The sequence below is a fragment of the Nicotiana tabacum genome, chromosome 3 (genome assembly GCF_000715075.1).
Source record: "Nicotiana tabacum cultivar K326 chromosome 3, ASM71507v2, whole genome shotgun sequence".
In the NCBI taxonomy this organism is placed as follows: Eukaryota; Viridiplantae; Streptophyta; class Magnoliopsida; order Solanales; family Solanaceae; genus Nicotiana; species Nicotiana tabacum.
The window spans coordinates 199002327-199017891 of NC_134082.1; positions in this window are offsets into that span (position 1 = coordinate 199002327).

Here is a 15565-nt window from a genome sequence, read left to right on the forward strand (position 1 = left end):
AGTTTGTTCGGGTATGAATCTGACTTTGTTGTTAATTCATGAACGTTGTCGATTAGGAGTGTGTTTGGCAAGTTTATTATGCAGAGTTTGATTATTAGTTGTCAATTGTCAGGTTTGATTTGGTTATAGCTGCTGTAATTTGATTAATTAGGTGAATTGGTTATAGCTGATATGGTTTTGGTACAGATTGAAAGGGATAGGGGTAGAATGGTAAATTGCAGTATTTTCAGGGGTAGAATGGTCGGGGGAATTTTCGGGATTTTAAGTTTTAGTAATTGATTAATTTGAGTGTTCTATCCACTAAGCGCTAATATATTAAAATAATCCATAAAATAATACGTAGTGGGGGACAAGACATAATGGTGGGAATTAATACATTATTTAATATAATGGGGGACAAAGCATGCGGTAGTGGGGAATAAGGGAATTAAATAAAGAAAAAATATGTGTTAGTGAGAATTAATATATTTGTTTAATATAGTGGGGGACAAACATTAAGTAATGGGATTCAAAAGGGGGATGGGTATAAGATAGTGAGATTTAATTTAGGTGCTACAAGTTTGACTATAAAGAGAAGGAGCTAGACACAAGTTACGGGGAGGGAATTTTCTGGATATTAAGGGGAGATTCGAGAGAGGATTTTTGAGGAGAGTTTAAGGGGGAATTTTCTGAATATTAAGGGGAGATTCGAGAGAGGATTTTGGAAGAGAGTTTAGAGGGGGATTCTCTGAACATTAAGAGAGATTTGAGGATTTTTCGGAACAGAAAAAAAATATTCTGGAAATCTAAAGAGAGAGTAGCATACACCCGATATACAATCTGCATACACTAGATATAGAGAGGGGGCAAAATTTAAGGGTTAAACATTAACTGGTCTTTCAATCTAAAAAAGGTTCACTTTGTTTCTGCCCGTTGATTGTTGTTGGTGTTTCTGGATTTTCATTTGGTTTGTTCCTTGAGTTTGGCTGGTTATTTGCTATTACTTCACTGGTTATTGCTGGATTTTTTGCTTGATTTTAAAATCTGTCACTGGTTTCTCGTTGCTGGTTGTTACTGGTTGCTGGGTGTTGCTGTTGTTATATGCTACTGCATTTCTGTTGATCTTCCTCTTCTTTTGCTTCCAATATCAGGTACACAACTGACACGCTGGTTATTGTAAGCTGAAACATGAAGCATGAATACAAATAAAGAGTTGAAGTTTTAATTTGATTTAGTTTTGTTACTGATTGTACTTAGGACATTCTATACACTACTGTTTCGTAAAAAATTTCTGCCATTTCTGTATAACTGGACAGTGTTATAGTAATGTAGTCAATAATGTCCCGTTGTTTTAGTTTGGTTATTAGGTAGTATAAGTTCAAATGCATGTTAAAAAAAACCAGGCCAGTAGACTGTTTTAATATCATGGCAATCTAGCTCCAACAATCAATTGTTTGAATTTAGGATTAAAACTAGACCCTTAATGTACTTCATTCCAATTAATTGCTCTTTCTAAAACTTGCATGTAACTTGCTTAGTTAGATACCATCATTTTATATCTCTATAAGTGCAAAAATTGTGAACATGTGTAGAAATAATTAACTAAGCCCAATATTGGAATAAGACGGCCCAAGTCACGTTTAACACTACATGCGGTGAACCTGGGCCCACGTTGGCCAATGGGCTGTCCATATTGTGTTTACATTCTGATTTAACAAATTGCGTTCGGAACCCGACTATAACAACTCGTAAGCATGTAAATAAATTAGGACCTTTTCTCTTTCATTTTTAGAGACAAATTTAATAGAAAAAAATGTAGGCACTTTAGGATTATCCTTTTAAAATAAATGAGACGAGCCTCGCCCAATAAAACGCACAAATTGCGGGGCCCTCAATAATTGGTTAATAATTGTATAGACTTCGGGATCGGTCGTTTAGCAAATTTCACGGCTTTACCCAAAATAATGATACGCTAGTCGCTTTAGACTCGCCTTTAACAATTTACTTTCGTAAACTCGGGTGCACATTTATGTGACCCAAATCCAAATCTCAACAGAGTCGAAATGTGTCGATAACCACGGGTACATTGATGTGACATGGTTCGATATATGTTTTTCACAATGTTGTAATTCTCTGTTAAAATAATAATAATAATAAAAGCGGTAAAGAGTTTAAAGTTTGCACATAAGTTCATAATTGTATAAAATCAGATAATCAAGCCGAATATGACAGTTGAGCGACCGTGCTAGAACCACGGAACTCGGGAATGCCTAACACCTTCTCCCGGGTTAACAGAATTCCTTATCCGGATTTCTGGTGCGCAGACTGTTAAACAGAGTCATTCTTTTCCTCGATTCGGGATTCAACCGGTGACTTGGGACACCATAAATCTCCCAAGTGGCGACTCTAAAATAAATAAATAAATCCCGTTTCGATTGTCCTTTAATTGGAAAAACTCCCTTTCCGAGCCCCTTTGCGGGGGCGCGGGCGAAAAAGGAGGTGTAACAGCTCTGGCGACTCTGCTGGGGATTCTGACCCAGAACCACTGGTTCAGGGTTAGAAATTCGAGCTTAGAATAATTGTTGTATTTGGCTTTATCGTGTGATTGAGCTTAAATGTGCAAAATGATGCTTTTGCCGCTTTGATATTATTTGAACTGTACATATAAACTGTGCCGAAACCTTCTCTTCTCACCTCCAGGGATGTGCTTATTGGTTGAGACTCCCTATTCTGTTAGTGTCATACCCTGAAATAAAAGAGGCTCGGAAAGTCTCTAAGCCGGCTGGCCTTTTGGTTCCCGGAAAAGAGCTCCTTCCTCAACTCGAGTTGTCCGCTCGGGTATACTGTCTAGAACATATACCCAGGTTGAACCTAGAATAACTTAACTTCATGCCGGCTCCCTAGTAGGAACGTTTATTTACATCATGTTGCATTTGACTTAGGGGACTCAACACAGGGGTTGGGTCCGTCTAGGACAAGCAACCTGAAATGAAAAAAAGACCATCCTGCTTCATCCTGTTTGTTTTGCACATTTATTTGCTTCAGATCTGCATGCTGACCGGCTTCTGAAATCGGGAATTTTTGAAAAATTGTGAAAAAAAAAGAAAAAGAAAAATAGCAGTGTAGGGAGATAACTACTTATTTTTAGAAAAATAAAACCAATGTCCAAGTAGTGTCAAAACCCTGCCGAAATTTTGAAAAATGAAAATTGTTTTGTCTTTTTAGTTTGATTTATTTGAAAAACAAAAAAAAGGAGTCTTGTTTACAAGTTTAGTTTATGTTGTCCGAACTACGCGGGTCTGATTCTCATCGGATGTGAGATATGTAGGCAAACCTCTTCGGTTCCGACCGACCTTATTCAAAAACAAAAATCCAAAAAAAATATATTTTCAATTACCCGCTTCTTTAGAAAGTCTTTCTTTTAGACCTCAATTTTTTTTAAAAAAAAATATAATACAAAATATTTCCTTTTAATCTCTCTCAAAATCCAAAATATTTGTTTAAAAATTCAAAAGAATATTCAAGATTCAAAAATATTTTTCTTTTCTTTTGTGGTATTTCTTTCATAAATTCAGAGTAATAGTCCAAAAAATTTTCCTTTCTTCTTTAGTGGTTTTTTTCGAAATTTCCAAAAAAAAAAAAGAAGTTAAAATTCAAAAAAATATTTCTTTAGACGTCTTTCTTTTCAAAAAAAAAAACAAACAAATCGAAATCCAAAAATATTTTCTCTCTTCTTTGTAAGTATTTTATTCGGAAAATAAATATTAGTTTATTTCCTTTATTCCTTATCGGCCCGAACTACGTCGGTTTGATTCTCACAGGATGTTAGATACGTAAGCAGCCATCATCGGGTTCAACCTCCCCTTTTGCAAAAATAGCCAAAAAATGTCAAAATTTTTAATTTTTCGTCATAGAGTTGGGTGATGCTGTTTTTGTCAGAAATAGCCGAATGTTCCCAAAAGAACGCCGGAAGGCTGACTTTGCATAAACGGCCACCTTTGGTCATGTTTTTAGGATTTTGGTCGGTTAGCTAACGCAACCTTAAAATCTTCGTCCCCGAGGTGATGAAAGGCCGCATTGGCAAAACCTGGTCTTTTATTTTAATTAAAAAAATAATAAGAAAAAGAGTCAGTGGTCAAGAATACCGTTTAGATTTTTTTTTAAGCCGAGCTAGCTTCGGCGGTGTCTTAAACCGTTCTTGCCGAGATAGCCTTAGAGTATCTTTCAGTTGTCAAAAGGCTATTTTCGTAAAAGAACGAACAAGTTTGTGAAGTGTCATAAAATAATCTTCCCGGCCTCAAAATTCATGTGAAATTGGGAAGGGGCCACGTTTGCAAAAACAGCTGTTTGGTTAAAAAGCCGTTTGGTTAAAATCGGCATATAGGGGAAGGAGTCTGTCATTTTATTTTTCTTGAGTTTGTATTTCTTTTGATTAGAGTATGTGGGCCGTTTGAATTTCGAGTCTGTTGCTCGTTTTTAAGTGATTCCAAAAATGTTTTATTGTTGTTTGCCTTTTATGTGGCAGAACTACGTCCGGTCTGGTTCATGCGGGGACATGATACGTAGGCAATCCACATAAGATTCGACCACCACTAAAAAAAGAGAGAAAAAAGGGAGCACAATTATAAGAAGCCGGATATTTGCACATAAGTGAAGCAAATGCATGATAGAAAGGGTTAATTGCCTAGTTGCATTGCATCCTTAATGTGTGTTTTCTTATCTGTTGAAAACCCTAATGCTAACAGGTTGCTTCTATTTTGTCCTCTTCCAATATCAGAAAGGTGGTTGGTTGTGATTCTAAAGTAACACTTTCCTGCAACACAAAGACAAAAGACAATGGCAGAGAGCAACAGAACTGAGCGAGTTGGTACCGATGCCCGAAAGCAGTTGGTTGAACAGGAATACGGGTTGGTAGAAGAGGTAAGAATGTTGAGACAACATGTGGCAGACATGTATCGGGCATGGATGACTGGGAAAGCACCACCCCCGCCACCGCCTAGCTTTCCGAACTCTGTCCTTACCCAAGCGCCTAACACAATAACGGATGATCCCCCATACTCTCCATATCTACCCGCTTATAACAGCTTTCCTAGCCACCCGAGTAGATCCATCACTCGTTATCCAATTGTATTCTCCCAAAGCTACTCCCATCCCCAACACTAATTCTCTCCACGGGACTCCCAAAAACATGCTTCACTTTCCCAGTACCCGGCTCCACAAAATGCCTATCCACCCTTACAAGTCTACCGAAAGCCCTCTGGATCAGGTTTCCGGCCCAATCAAGCATTTAAGAATGAGAGGTTGCTGAAGAAAGAAAAGGCTTTCACGAGGTTGCTGAAGAAAGAAAGGCTTTCACCCCTGTTGGAGGATCATATATGCCGGTTTGTTCCAAAAGTTGAAACAATTGGACATGTTGAAGCCGATTCATATAAAAATGCCAAACCCTCTGTCAAAGAAGTTTGATTTTTCTCGAATATGAGCATATTGCTCAGATGCCCCGGGGCATGACACAGAGAAGTGTTGGAAGCTGAAGAAAGCAATTCAGAAGCTTATTGATGCAGGTGACATTGTCATGCAAGGTCCAGATGCAACCGACACTAGCCAAAGTCCGTCGCCTATTCGTAATGAGATGCATACATCGAATACGACTTGTTTTGAAAAGGAATATGAGAAGTCTTCTGAGATCCTCGGAGGTCCGCGCGTTGCAGAGTTTTCAGTGCTATCAGAGCTTGCTCTTAAGAACGAGCCAGCAAAGGGAACCCAAAAGCAATTTGTTAAGAACAATGAGATGGAAGTTGGTGGAGGTCCCAGTAATGTTGATGCCGAATTCAGTGGTTAAGATGCCGAGCTGGGCAATTGGAAAGATGCTCCTTTCTTGGTTGGTCAGGGAGGAGCTTTGGTGGTTCATTTTGTTATCATTTCTGTTGTCCGAGTTATTTGCAGGGTTGTAATCCGGACATTGTCTTGTGTCAAACCCTCTTATCCTTCCATTTTGTCATAGTGGTTTGTTTAGTGTTGTCTAGGATTGTTTTAGTTTTGTTCCAAGGTTGTACCCCAGTTGTTTTGCTTGTTTCGTTATACGAACCGTTTCATCGCTTGTCTAATGCAAATTCCGGTCTTTTGTTACCTCCAGTCATCTTCTTTGTTTAGTTCTTCTTATCTTTTTGTTTTGTCCTTGTTCAAACACCAATTCTAGTGACATGACATGCACGCAAAGTTTGGGCCTAATATTAAGAGTTAATTATAAAGCCATTGGGGGATGATCGGGACACTTAAGGGAAATAGGAACAACTTGAGATTCTTTGAAGCCCGAGCCACGTGAAACTGGGGCAAGCAAAACATAAAGAAAAACCATAATAGCAAGTGAGAGTATTGCCCAACGGTGCTTTAAAAAATGACAAACGAAAAGGCAAATGTATGGATATGGTTATCAAGTCCGGCACAATCAGAAGATGTGGCGAATATTTAATGGTGTTGTTTGTGCTTGGCATGTTTTGAAGATTGGAATGACGAAGGCATTTTTATTCTGCTATCTAAACACTTTATCCTTCGTTAACCCTTTTGAGCCTTATTGGTTTTCTTTCGTACCCCTCGTTCGGAATCAATAGCAAAGACTAGAAAACACAAGCATGGAAGATAAAGAAAAAAAAAGAAGAAAACAACAGAAACAACAAAACGACAAAAGAGAAAGGAGAAATGAGAAAAAGAAAGAAAAGAAAAGAAAATAATAAATAAGTGAAAAAAGACGAATTGGGAACTACGTTTGACCTGATTCCTCAAAGAGGATACGTAGGCGCTTCACGGCTCGGTCATAGTGTAAAAATAATAATAAAAAAAATCCCCAAGCAAGAAACTGGGGCAGAAGTTGTGTTTGATGTAAAGAAATCTGGTTCCGAAGGTTGTAAATTTTGAACCCAAATTGATTCGTTTTGAGCCGCTAATACCCTTTCTTTCTAGCCCTATCCAAAACCCCACGTTACGGTCCAAAGAAAGACCTTTTGACCAGTCTTCGAAAGATGCCAAGTCATGCAAATGGAAGTCGAGAATAACACTCTGATCCCCGGCAGAAAAGTAATAAAAAGAGAGAGTCTTATCGGTGGAGACCTTCACAGGTACCTTGAGGCGGCTATAAGTTGAGAGAAAAAATCAAAATGAGAGAGACTTGATAGTGAAAACCCTTCGGGCACTACAAGTCGAATAAAGATTGAGAATCATACAGGAAAGCACCAGACGAAGATTATGAAAGGCGATGAACGATAGAGGATAGGCCACATGTGCATGTCATGGCCAATAGAGTTGGTATCCACATCTGATAGGTTTTACTTTGTAGTTTTCTTGTTAAGAGTCATCTCTTTCTTTTGCCTTTTACTCTGTTCCTTTTTCCTTTGTCATTTCCTTTTCTTGAGTCTCTTTGGTCAGAACAAGCGAGAAATGATCTCAAAATTTGCCATCAGCTTTCCGATTATGCAAGACAAGATCTGACTAGTACATCAAAGTGGTATAAGTTAGGAAAGAACAAGCGCAAGGATCTGGTAATAGTCAACGTGTTTTGAGGTTCGCACAAAATACCCAAGATTGGTCCATATCAATTCAGGGACAGTGCAACAAAAAGAGGGCCAGAGGGATTGAACCGAGGGTATATTCGATGATGAGATTGGCAAAATGATGAACCAGTGTCAAGAAGGATATTCCCAGCAGAAATCGAGGGTTATAAGGCCAAGTCCAGCGGAAAATCAAGAAAGAACAACGCGGAAAGCAGTGGACAAAATTGGGAAATTCATTGAAGACTCAAAGGTTGGGGAAATGCCAAGTTTCTGCACTGGGAATGGGTATTTCAGTAACACAGATGAGGGAAAGAGTGGTTAATCAATGGACGAACATGCAAGATCTTCAAGAGAAATCAGCTGGCATGAAAATACATGAGGTCAGATAAGGAGACTGGGATAATGGTTGAAAGGTTTGTGAATAAGGAATCGTCAAGAAGTTCGGAAGGTATCAGCCCAGTTCAAGATGGTCAGACAACGCATAGATGGGAAAATGGTTGATAGCATCCCCAGCAGGAGTATCGCAACCAACCATCACATTTTAAACTAACCAAATTTTCTTTGATTTGAAGCAGGGACATGGAATGTTACTGACGACGGAAAGACGCGCCACAAGAAAGATTGTCAAACTGGGGCAGAAAAGTTTTGTTCATTTCAAAAATTTTCGAGAAGTCTAACACAAGTTTAGTGAAAAGCGGTATCCCCAGCGATTTTTTGGGAGAAGGCAAAACAAGTTTTAGAGAAAGCAATGTCAGAATGAAGATAACACGAGTTTTAAGGGAGGTAGTCTTCGAAGGAAGAAGAGAAAAAAAAGAGCAAGACCAGTTTTGCAAAAGGAAACGGTTTGCGGAGGAATGAAACATCAGTCTTAAGGGAAATAGTCTTTGAAGGAGTAAGATAACATATTTTTGAAAAATGTTATCCCCAACAGTTCGCATAAAAGACAGTACAAGTTTTGAGGGAAGTAGTTTTGAAGAAAGATAATTCAAGTTAGAAGGAAAATGGTTGATAGCATCCCCAACAGGAGTATCGCAACCAACCACCATGTTTAAACTCATAAGTTTTCTTTGTTTGGAACAGGGATGGAAGCTATGTTCATATCAAAGCTTGGAAGGTTGAATTTTTAGGTGTAATGCCCCAATTCTGCTTACGCAAAGGCTATTGAGAAGATCACACATCACCCCTAGGAGACGCACTTCCTAGTCTGGGTCTTTCGGGTTATATTTTTGCTTTAGGAGATGCACTTCCTAAATTGAGATTTTACCACTAGGATACGCACTTCCTATTTGGTTCATTTAAGTTCATTCATAGGAGACGCACTTCCTAGTTCGAATTCATTGAAGTTTCACCCCTAGGAGACGCACTTCCTAGTCTGGGTCTTTCGGGTTATATTTTTGCTTTAGGAGATGCACTTCCTAAATTGAGATTTTACCACTAGGATACGCACTTCCTATTTGGTTCATTTAAGTTCATTCATAAGAGACACACTTCCTAGTTCGAATCAGTGAAGTTTCACCCCTAAGAGACACACTTCCTAGTCTGGATCTTTCGGGTTATATTTTTGCTTTAGGAGATGCACTTCCTAAATTGAGATTTTACCACTAGGATACGCACTTCCTATTTGGTTCATTTAAGTTCATTCATAGGAGACGCACTTCCTAGTTCAAATCATTAAAGTTTCACCCCTAGGAGACGCACTTCCTAGTATAGGTCTTTTGGGTTATATTTTTGCTTTAGGAGACACACTTCCTAAATTGAGATTTTCTCCTAGGAGACGCACTTCCTAGTCTGGTTCATTTAAGTTCATTCATAGGAGACGCACTTCTTAGTTTGAATCATTGAAGTTTCACCCCTAGGAGACGCACTCCCTAGTCCGGGTCTTTCAGGTTATATTTCTGCTTTAGGAGACGCACTTCCTAAATTGAGATTTTCTCCTAGGAAACGCACTTCCTAGTCTGGTTCATTTAAGTTCATTCATAGGAGACACACTTCCTAGTTTGAATCATTGAAGTTTCACCCCTAGGAGACGCACTTCCTAGTCTGGGTCTTTCAGGTTATATTTTTGCTTTAGGAGATACACTTCCTAAATTGAGATTTTACCACTAGGAGACACACTTCCTGATTTTGGTTCATACAAGTTTTATTCGTAGGAGACGCACTTCCTAGTTTGGTTCATTCAGGTTTTATTTTTAGCAAACGCATTTGCTCGCCAGAGTTTTGGGTTTTACTCATAGAAGACGCACATCCTGGCCTAGTCATTAGTTTACTCTCACCATTGCATATAGTATAAGTGGTTTACAATATTGCTAACAATTCACAAATCTTCCTAGTGCAAACTGGGGCAGAAAATTTCCTTTGTTTTGTCTATTTTGTAGCAGTCAGGAGCCCCCTGAAGAAAGGAATGACATTTTATTTTCAAAGTTGTTGTTGAGGTCAGGAGCCCCCCTGAAGAACAAAATGGCGATTTATTTTTCGAAGTTGTTGTTGAGGTCAGGAGCCCTCCTGAAGAACAGAATGGCGATTTATTTTTCAAAATTGTTGTTGAGGTCAGGAGCCCTCCCTGAAGAACAGAATGACGATTTATTTTTCAAAGTTGTTGTTGAGGTCAGGAGCCCCCCCTGAAGAACAGAATGACGATTTATTTTTCGAAATTGTTGTTGAGGTCAGGAGACCCCCTGAAGAACAGAATGTTGATTTATTTTTCGAAGTTGTTGTTGAAGTCTCGCCCACCTGAAGAAAGGAATGTCGATTTATTTTTCGAAGTTGTTGTTGAGGTCACGAGCCCCGCCTGAAGAACGGAGTGACGATTTATTTTCAAAGTTGTTGGTTGAGGTTGGGAGCCCGCCCACATAACAGAGGAATACATTTCAGTCTTTACATTTCAAGTCCGGAAGTTGGGAGCCCGCCCATATAATAGAGGAATACATTTCAATTGTTAAATTTCAAGTCTGGAAGTTTGGAGCCCGCCCATATAACAGAGGAATACATTTCAGTCGTTACATCTCAAGTTTTGAAGTTGGGAGCCTGCCCATATAACAGAGGAATACATTGGTGTTAAAGTCAGTAAAGCAGAGGAATACAACCGAAATCCCCAGCGGGAAACAACAAAAATCCCCAGCAGAGGAAGGAAGTTCAAGATTCGATGGGAAAATAATGCGAAGCACACGAGAAGGAAATAAGCAGTCACCGAGACATCAAAGAAACAAAAGATACAAGAGCACAGCTGAAGATCTAGATAAGATTTTGTAATTCATAGACTATAGTTTAGTCTAGCTTCTTGTTTTCTTTCAGCATGGTGTAATAAGGTGGACGACAAGCAGTAATAACAGCATGTAACAGCAGTAACATTGCAGTCCCATGGTAGTCCCAGCTACCAAAACTTCCTGAACTACATTAACCTGATTCCCTTCTAGCTAGGGATATGTAGGAAACCTTTGAAGCAAAGGTTCGGTTAAATCTTTCAAAAAAATTGCTTCACACGGAGTACTCGGATGGGCAAAAATCGCTCACTTTATCTTTGCACGAAAACTCTTCATGTTTTCGGACAAAGAGGGGCAGCTTCGAGTTTTCGTGCAAAGAGGGGCAACTGTAAGCACGTGATTTTTGCCCTATATGAGAAATACTCCCAAAAATTCAAAATAAAATAATTTTCCTTTGTGTGCCATTTTGAGAATTTTCGTGGCATTTTTTGATAATTATTTGTATTTATCCGTGCATGTTTATTTGTTAAATTAATAAAAAATACAAAAACATGTCGTATTTTTTCATTTAGGATTTGATTCTACAATTAGGAGCAATTAACTTTGTTTTACAAGAACAAAAAAAATCATAAAAATAATGTACGTTGCATTTTTAGCATTTAAAGTCTAAAATTGTGTGATTTTATCACAATTGCTATTTAATTGTGTGTTAATTATTATTAATAGTTAATTTGCACTTTTATAAATTAATTTAGTTCTATAGGATAATTTAGGATTTTTAGAATTTAGTTTTAGTTTAAGAAAAAATAAAAGAAGAAAAAAAGAAGCATTGGAAATAAGAAGAAAATCGGATTGGGCCACCTTTTAAATTAAATCAACCAGGCCCAAACCAGATAACCCCTTAACCAAACCCCTACCGGGTCAATCCGATCCGGTTCGCCCCATAACCCAAACAAACACCCCCCTTTTTCCATTTTTCATTTTTTTGAAAAACCCTAACCTAAAAAACCTAAAAAACACCCGCCCCCTCTTCTTCTCCTTCCCCCAAACAAACCCTCCTTCCATGGCTGCCCTCGCTGCATGTGCTCCCCCTCACGCCATCCATGGCTGCCCCCCACCACCATTTACTCCATCGCCATTGACGCAGCAGCTGCCCCGTCTTCATCTTCTTCGTCGAGCTCAAACAGCCCGTCGAGCTCCAGCCAGCTTCACCTGTTGCTTCTTCTTCTTCATCTCTGCTGCGTCGACCTCCAGCTCCTCATAGTCCGTCGAGCTCTAGTCAGCCACCATGGCTGCTGCTTCGTCTTCAGCCGCCCTCTCGTCGTCACCACCCCAGCTCCACCATGAACGACCAACAACCATGGTTGTTGTTTCTTCGTCTTCGTCTTCTTCGTCAAGCTCAACCAGTCCATCGACATCCTCGTCGACCACTTTTCAGTGACGTGAGGCAGTTCGTCGACCCCCTTTCTGCTTCACCTTCTTCGTCGTCAAGCTACAAGCCATGCCGTCCTCAGTATCTGCAAGTCACTTGTTACCGGAGGTGTCGCCGGAGGCATGTCACGAACTGCTGTGGCTCCACTAGAACGGCTGAAGATATTGTTACAGGTTCAAAATCCACATAGCATTAAATACAATGGTAGCCCTCCAGTCGCAAGCTCCAACGACCCCCTCCCATGGCCGCTGCTTCTTCTTCATCAGTCAAGCAATTGCTCCCCATTTCCAGCCGTGAACCAGCAACTCAGTCATATGTCGAGTTTTCCGTTCGAACCCGGACTTCAAACTAGTAGGTTTCCGTTCTCTTTTCTTTAAGTTTTCGTTCATTAAATTCATCTTCCGCTCCTTTTTCTTCTTTCTATGATTATGTTCTTGTTCCGATAGGTTGGTTTGAATTCGAACCCAGTCTTTGTTTGAGTTAGATTTAATTCGTGTTCATTTTTTGTTTGAAGTTTGTTTTTCATCAAGTGATTTAATGTGAGTGTTTATGTGTTGGTTTTTAGTTTTTGATTTAGTTTGAATCATTCATCTTTGTTGTAATGTTGTTGGATTTAATTCGAAGTTCGATTGATGATCGAGTTTAGTGATTTGTATTTACTTGTTTGTTCTGCTGAGTTTGTTCGGGTATGAATCTGACTTTGTTGTTAATTCATGAACGTTGTCGATTAGGAGTTTGTTTGACAAGTTTATTATGCAGAGTTTGATTATTAGTTGTCAATTGTCAAGTTTGATTTGGTTATAGCTGCTGTAATTTGATTAATTAGGTGAATTGGTTATAGCTGATATGGTTTTGGTATAGATTGAAAGGGATGGGGGTAGAATGGTAAATTGCAGTATTTTCAGGGGTAGAATGGTAATTTCAGTAGTTTCGGGGGCATTTTCGAGATTTTAAGTTTTAGTAATTGATTAATTTGAGTGTTCTGTCCACTAAGCGCTAATATATTAAAATAATACATAAAATAATACGTAGTGGGGGACAAGACATAATGGTGGGAATTAATACATTGTTTAATATAGTGGGGGACAAAACATGCGGTAGTGGGGAATAAGGGAATTAAATAAAGAAAAGATATGTGTTAGTGAGAATTAATATATTTGTTTAATATAGTGGGGGACAAAACATTTAGTAGTGGGATTCAAATGGGGGATGGATAGAAGATGGTGGGATTTAATTTAGGTGCTGCAAGTTTGGCTGAAAAGAGAAGGAGCTGGACGCAAGTTACGGGGAGGGAATTTTCTGGATATTAAGGGGAGATTCCAGAGAGGATTTTTGAGGAGAGTTGAAGGGGGAATTTTCTGAATATTAAGGGGAGATTCGAGAGAGGATTTTAGAAGAGAGTTTAGAGGGGGATTCTCTGAACATTAAGAGATTTGAGGATTTTTCGGAACAGAAAAAAAACATTCTGGAAATCTAAAGAGAGAGTAGTATATACCCGACATACAATCTGCATACACTAGATATACAGAGGGATCAAAATTTAAGGGTTAAACATTAACTGGTCTTTCAATCTAAAAAAGGTTCACTTTGTTTCTGCCCGTTGATTGTTGTTGGTGTTTCTGGATTTTCATTTGGTTTGTTCCTTGAGTTTGGTTGGTTATTTGCTATTACTTCACTGGTTATTGCTGGATTTTTTGCTTGATTTTAAAATCTGTCACTGGTTTCTCGTTGCTGGTTGTTACTGGTTGCTGGGTGTTGCTGTTGTTATATGCTACTGCATTTCTGTTGATCTTCCTCTTCTTTTGCTTCCAATATCAGGTACACAACTGACACGCTGGTTACTGTACACTGAAACATGAAGCATGAATACAAATAAAGAGTTGAAGTTTTAATTTGATTTAGTTTTGTTACTGATTGTACTTAGGACATTCTATACACTACTGTTTCGTAAAAAATTTCTGCCATTTCTGTATAACTGGACAGTGTTATAGTAATGTAGTCAATAATGTCCCATTGTTTTAGTTTGGTTATTAGGTAGTATAAGTTCAAATGGATGTTAAAAAAAACCAGGCTAGTAGACTGTTTTAATATCATGGCAATCTAGCTCCAACAATCAATTGTTTGAATTTAGGATTAAAACTAGACCCTTAAGGTACTTCATTCCAATTAATTGCTCTTTCTAAAACTTGCATGTAACTTGCTTAGTTAGATACCATCATCTTATATCTCTATAAGTGCAAAAATTGTGAACATGTGTAGAAATAATTAACTAAGCCCAATATTGGAATAAGTCGGCCCAAGTCACGTTTAATACTACATGCGGTGAACCTGGGCCCACATTGGCCAACGGGCTGTCCATATTATGTTTACATTCTGATTTAACAAATTGCGTTCGGAACCCGACTATAACAACTCGTAAGCATGTAAATAAATTAAGACCTTTTCTCTTTCATTTTTAGAGACAAATTTAATAGAAAAAAATGTAGGCACTTTAGGATTATCCTTTTAAAATAAATGAGATGAGCCTCGCCCAATAAAACGCACAAATTGCGGGGCCCTCAATAATTGGTTAATAATTGTATAGACTTCGGGATCGGTCGCTTTAGCAAATTTCACGGCTTTACCCAAAATAATGATACGCTAGTCGCTTTAGGCGCGCCTTTAACAATTTACTTTCGTAAACTCGGGTGCACATTTATGTGACCCAAATCCAAATCTCAACAGAGTCAAAATGTATCAATAACCACGGGTACATTGATGTGACGTGGTTCGAGATACGTTTTTCACAATGTTGTAATTCTTTGTTAAAATAATAATAATAATAAAAGCGGTAAAGAGTTTAAAGTTTGCACATAAGTTCATAATTGTATAAAATCAGATAATCAAGCCGAATATGACAGTTGAGCGACCGCGCTAGAACCACGGAACTCGGGAATGCCTAACACCTTCTCCCGGGTTAACAGAATTCCTTATCCGAATTTTTGGTGCGCAGACTGTTAAACAAAGTCATTCTTTTCCTAGATTCGGGATTCAACCGGTGACTTGGGACATCATATATCTCCCAAGTGGCGACTCTGAAATAAATAAATAAATCCTGTTTCGATTGTTCTTTAATTGAAAAAAACTCCCTTCCGAGCCCCTTTGCGGGGGCGCGGGCGAAAAAGGAGGTGTGACACAAGCCATCGAGGCACATCTGATACTGAGCGCACATGCGCACGTACGAATGCGTGGAAGGAATTTCAAAAGTTCCTTTTCAAGATGAATCAAGGACGCACGATAAGAATTCAAGAATGTGAAGTTTTCCTAAAGGTTCTGCAGCCTCTCGAGGATAAATACAGACGTCTCCGTACCGATCTGCGAGACTCTACTAAACCGGCTCATGACTCGCGAGACCAATTAACCTAGGCTCT